Genomic DNA, 5,928 nt, shown 5'->3' with positions numbered 1-5,928 from the left:
GTAGTGAGGATTTTATTGCTGGCCTAAGGCCAGTTGTAAGGGGGACTTCATGGAGCAAGGTCCTCTTGCTGTTATTCCTCTCTTTGGAGCAAGAAGCAAGCAAGAAAAACTAAAACAGAGTATCTGCCAGGGTCATGGTGGGATTCTTGGGGCTGTCCTGTGCGGGCCAAGAGCTGGAATTGGATGATCCTTGTGGGTCCCTCCCAACACAGGATATTCTGTGATTTTGTCTGGAGCTGTCAGGGAACCAGCAGTAAGTCTGATTTCTGCTCCTGTACATTTGCCTGCAACAGTCTCTGATCCCTGTGTGTCCAGATCAACCTGCTGAGAAGCACAGTTCTGCTGCTTCAAAGGGTTTTCTTACTGGCTAAGGATTAAACAAAAATTCAGTGAAAATCACAAGACAATATGTCAACTGCAACCGCTGGAAGCTCCACCTTGAAAATAAAGACTACATAAAATAACACCAGAGATTTTGCAATAAAAAAAAAAAAAGAAAATAAGTGATGCAGTCATGATAAAATAAAGAAAAGGAAGATTTCTCTGTACAACACCCCTACAGACACAAGGTATAGTGAAGTGCTGGGATCTTCAGAGTCTGATCCATTTATCCTGCTGGGATGTGCTTTGTGGAGATGCATCTTGTCATCCCTGTAATTACTGCTCAGGAAATAATTCTGCTGGAGGGCAGAAAATCCTCCTCTGTCCCTTCTGAGTGCAGGTGGATGAATCCCAGCAGGCAGAGGGCAGGTTTCCAAGGACTGGGAGCAGGGGATTTTCAGCCTGGGTGCTATTTATGGAAAAATCCTAAGGGGTGGTGACCTTGCATTGCTTCCCATCAGCAGGAACATCCCTCCTGCAGACAAACCCAGGTGTGCACCGTGGGGAACGCGGGGTGGCTGCACAGGGACAGCAGGACAAGGTGGGGCAGTGCCAAAGTCATCCATCCATGGAGACAACAACAGGAGCTCCCTGGGAAACCCTCCAAAGCATTGGGCCTCCTCTGGGTGCCTCCTTTGGTGAAAAGACGCTCCCTTTCCTCTCCGTGGATGTGCGAGGGTGGGACGGGAAGCTCTGTGGGAGCCGCCAGTCCCAGCTGTGGGAGGTGTTTTCCCCATGGTGGTCCCACCGAGGGCAGGTCACAGCTCAGCAGGTCCTGAGCCAACAGATGTGCATCCAGCACACCTGCTGGGAGCCAGCTGGTGAGTGGGAAGGAGCTTGGCTGGTGCTGGAGGGGCGTTCCTCCCAGCAGGAACTCATCCTTACCGGCAGCAGATCCAAACTGGAAGCGTGGGTTGCTGTCTCAGCCTGTTGAGTGGAAAGGCTGGAGTGGCCTGGTTTTAGTAGAAGAGGTGCTTTTGGGTGAAATGTTGAATCTTCTTCCCTCTGTTAGAATGTGTCTCATCAAAATTTTAGATGAGATAGTGGTGGTTTATCAGCAAGGCGTTTCCAGACGCATAAATGAGGAAAGGCTGGAATATCATAAATTACTTGTCCAGGGGGGAAAAAAAAAAAGTAAAGGAAGAAAGAGAAATTTAAAAAATTTACTTGAAATCTACAGAAATTTAGATACACATTTGTGAGGTGTTTTTTTTTTTCCAACAGCAATGCTGGTGCTTTTGCAGAGAACTAAAGTAACTGTGAAGTTCCTAAGTCGTTCCTCCTCTCTCCCTGGGGTGCTTCACAACACAACCTCTGGGCTGAGGTCCTGAGTGTGATGCTGGGATAAGTGGTGTGTAATCTGTGGTCTCCTCAGGTGGGTCTTAGGAACTCTTCTGAACTAAGCATCCTTTCATATGGCAACCTTGCATCACATGGGGTGGGAGTTGATGATCCAGGTGGTCTCTTCCAGGTTCTCATTCAAGAAAAGTTGTGAAAGCAATGTTTGTTGTTCTAGGAGGTGTTTTTTTTTTTAACTGACATGAAGAAGGTGACATATAACAAAGAAACTATCATCAGTCATGATAATGTAAAAGAAGGTTTGATTTCTTTGTACTTATCAGCCACCTCCCTCATGAAAATTGCAGGTTTTTCTTTGACTGAAAAATAATAATAAAAAAATAAACAAAAACAACCAAACAAAAAACAAAACACAAAACAAAAACCCCAAACCAAAACAATCAAACAAACAACAACAACAACGACAACAAACAAAATTACTATTTGTGCTGAGTTTCTTTCAGTCCAGGAGTGCATCTTAACTTCTACAAAAGATGTATTTCAGGCAAAGAACATCTCATTCCGTAAAGGTACTGGTAGAGGTCAGTTTTACAGAGCATTCCTGGGTAAGGGTTGGGGAACCCCATTCTTGGTGTATCTGCAAGACAATAGAAACTCTCTAAAAACAATTTAGTCTCTTAAAAAAATCCTATACTTTCACATCATTCAGGTTTAATTAAATGAAAAAATATTACATACAACACATGAATGGCTGCAAATGCCACGCATTGAAAAACATGAGTCCAAACCCACGAAATGTAAAATTAATTAAAATAAAACATTTGGATTTCTGAAAGTTGCATTTCTCTGTTATCCACGGGTTTCCTGTTTAATTTTCATGTTTGCCTTCCCAGCTATGTGAGCTAGAAATGAACTTCTTTTTCCAAAGAAAGTTCAGACTCTTACACATTAAATAAGTTCAGCTGATGGACCTTTAAAGAAAATATTCATTACCGGGTGACTTGTAATAAAATCCTCCATCACTGGCATGGTGTGTGCAGTGTTGTTCTTCGTGGGTTGGCTTCTTGGGGAGGGTTTGGTGTGTGTTGCTCTCAGTGGCTGATCTCCAACCTTCTCCCAAGTCAAGGAGCCCACACAGTGAACACAAATCCATGGGTTGGTCTCATTATTTACCTCATTATTGCTGCAGGTGAGTTGGTTAATTGAAAGGCAGTGTCCCACAAGATGTCGGGTATTTGCACCCACCTATTTCTACAAGAGATTCTGCTTATATATTGACCTTAAACCAGCACATTTCTGGGCTTTCACTGTGGCAAACACTGTGTAAATAAAAATGCATTTTCTGTGCTAACACCTGAGAGGTTTAGGAAATACCAAATCTATGCTGAGCTAAAGGAGGAGGAAGTGCCAACACAGGAAAACAGAGCAGGTCTGGAATGAATTAGCAGCACATGGTTTGATTTAATGCATTTACCATGGTTTCTATTAGAAAGCCAGCCCTTGCCCAGTTACATAAAACTGTCGTTTCATGGATGGCAGGACTGGAACTGTCTTCATAAAATATGATATTATTTTGGTTCATTATTCCAAGAACTTTTTACTTCTGCTAAGAAGCCGAATGAGGCTGATCCTGATAGATCAGAAGGAAATAGGTACAAGTTTTGTAAAACACTAGCTGAGTACCAGTTGTGTGGGTGAAGTGAAACGTGCAGGAAGGCACTGTCACAATTCCAGTCGCCAGCGTGTGGAGTTGGGCACCACCGACGGAAAAAGTGGAACAAATACTCAGATCAAAAGACTTGATCCAGCACTGGATAGAGATCTTGAATGGGTTAAACCTCAATCCCTAATTTTTATCATCCCTTCCTGCTGCCACAGGGTCAGTCCCAATCCCACAAGGCAATCTTCTGATGGATGGTGGAGCTTGTGAGTGACATGCTGAGGCTCTGAGAGAAAAATACTTAGTTACCTACACTGACATCTCAGAATACACATTTTTACATGTGTTTTCATATTAAATACCGTATAAATTTCTAAACCTTGGCTTACACAAAGAATAAACAGGAATAAACTCAGGCTCTTGGTTGACATTTTCAAAGTTTCATTTAAAAATTACAGAAAGAGTACAAACATTTGTGAAGAAATGAGTGGCAGAAGCTACATTGCAACACACCATTCTGAAATCTGTCTCTTTGCCCTGGTTCATGGTTGAACTGTCAAGACTCTCTTCAAAATGGTCTGCTGTGGAATTACTCTATTTGCAGACCTGGCATTTTAGATCTGAAAACAAGCAAAGAAACAGCAGTTTGTGTTTCTGTTGGACACAGAATCCAGTTTCAGGGATTTCCAAGGTTATGTGAGCTATAAGTGACTGATATAAATATTTTTTAGGAAAAAAAAAAAATCAGATCCAAAATCTGAATTGAAATATCTTTTCCAGTGAAAAACACTTTCGATGCCTGAGCCCCTTCTGCTTAATGCCCAACAGAGTTCTTATTACTGAGAAATCGGTTATTTAAATCACCACAAAGTCACAAATATCTGCAAATAGAATGCTTGACGTTTTCTACTATAACCACAATGGCCTCAGTATATAATTACTTGGCCATATCACTCCAAGATAGTTAAAAAGAACCTAAGTTAGTTAAAGAGAACAGTGGATTTTGAGGATATTGTCTTTGGGAATTCCTACAGTAGTTACTGTGGAATAGCACATAACATAAGTGCTAATTGTTCTAAAATGCAGGATAAAGAGTATGTTCCTGACACACAGCCAACTAGAAAATTACCCTCTTATTAATGCTCTAGCCCGAGAAGGAAAAACCTGTGACTCAGGACTCATTAGAACATTAAGAAATATAATAGGATTTCTTATACTTTTTGTTCCCTCTTTCCTTCAGTGATAACAGTAATAAGAATAACAACAACACAGGCTATACCATTTTTAAAATGGAATGTTTTCTAGGTTGCAAGACAATGACTTTGCTTAGCTTGCCTGGACTCAAAATTACATTTTTTAAATGTAAATTTTTAATAAGTATTTAAAGCAAATAATCTTGGGGTTTTTTTTCAGTAATCAGAAAATTGGAATAATTTTATTTCCTCTTGATGAAAGTCTAAACGAAGTCAATGGACATGTGTCAGTGACTGCAGCACTAACACCACCAAATTCAGTGCACATCACCTGTGTCAGGTACCACACAGCACAGTTATGGGACAAGGAGATGGTAATTTGAGGGGTGGGTCACCCAACTGTGGCAATCCCGCATCCTTAATGACCCCATCTTTTTCCCCAGCACAGTGGGAGAAGGATGTTGGGTCACACCACGGACTTGTTCCTTCACAGACAGCGGCATCTTCTGCTGGGGAACTCAGGGGGTCAAACAGAGGATGGTTTTGGGGCAGGACATCACCCTGGCCCCACAAAACCTGAGCTCTGTGGGTGCTTTCATTGAAATCTTCTCAGGAAACCTCCAAAGGCACAGAGTGCATTTCCTCAGCTGGCCTAGGGGAGATAACAAGGATCAGGATCCAAAGCTGTACAGATTTAGTGCCACAGAAACCTCTCTGCTGGACTGACCTTATTTGTTTTCCTTCACTTCACCTAAAGAACATATCTGAATGTGCTTTTGTTGCTGGAATAACCTCTGAAAAGCACACAGTGACTGCAAGCAACAAAACATATTTTATTAATGCACCAGGGGTTATTACCAAGAAATGGTAGCAAATTTGGAAAAATCTGTTCTTATTTAAATAAAACAAACGAGCTGGGTTTGAGATTTGCAAAAGCTTTTTAATAATATTTCTGTCTCAGAGTGTGCATTTTTTCATGCTGATAGATATGAAGAACAAGCTTATGGAAGTTGTTGAAGAAAAATGAGTGTAGGGGAAGAACTAAGGAAAGGAATATGCAGCAGAAATCACAGTCTCATGGTAAGGGAAAAAAGGAAGTGTCTGTTGTATCTTTTAAGTGAAATTTATCTATTGCAGTGACATTTTTAGGCTCCACTTGGAGGTGCTTTGAGAATAAATATTATTATACAAAGAAAAAGGAATGGTAGGGTCCTGACAAAACTAATGCCAGCAATTTGATTCATTGCCTCGAGTAATTCTTGCATGTAAACAGAAGACCCCAAAACCCACTCCTGCATCCTACTGAAAACGTTCTCTGTTTTGTTTTGTCAGCTGGATGAAAAGCCATGTCACAGTTTGTTTAAAGAAAAGGCTTTTTATTTCAGAAAACATACT

The sequence above is a fragment of the Empidonax traillii genome, unplaced genomic scaffold (assembly GCF_003031625.1).
Source record: "Empidonax traillii isolate 1590-97213 ecotype Southwest subspecies unplaced genomic scaffold, ASM303162v1 scaffold304:size641404, whole genome shotgun sequence".
Taxonomy (NCBI): Eukaryota; Metazoa; Chordata; class Aves; order Passeriformes; family Tyrannidae; genus Empidonax; species Empidonax traillii.
The sequence above is the reverse complement of the archived record's forward strand: the minus strand, read 5'-3'. Positions refer to the sequence as shown.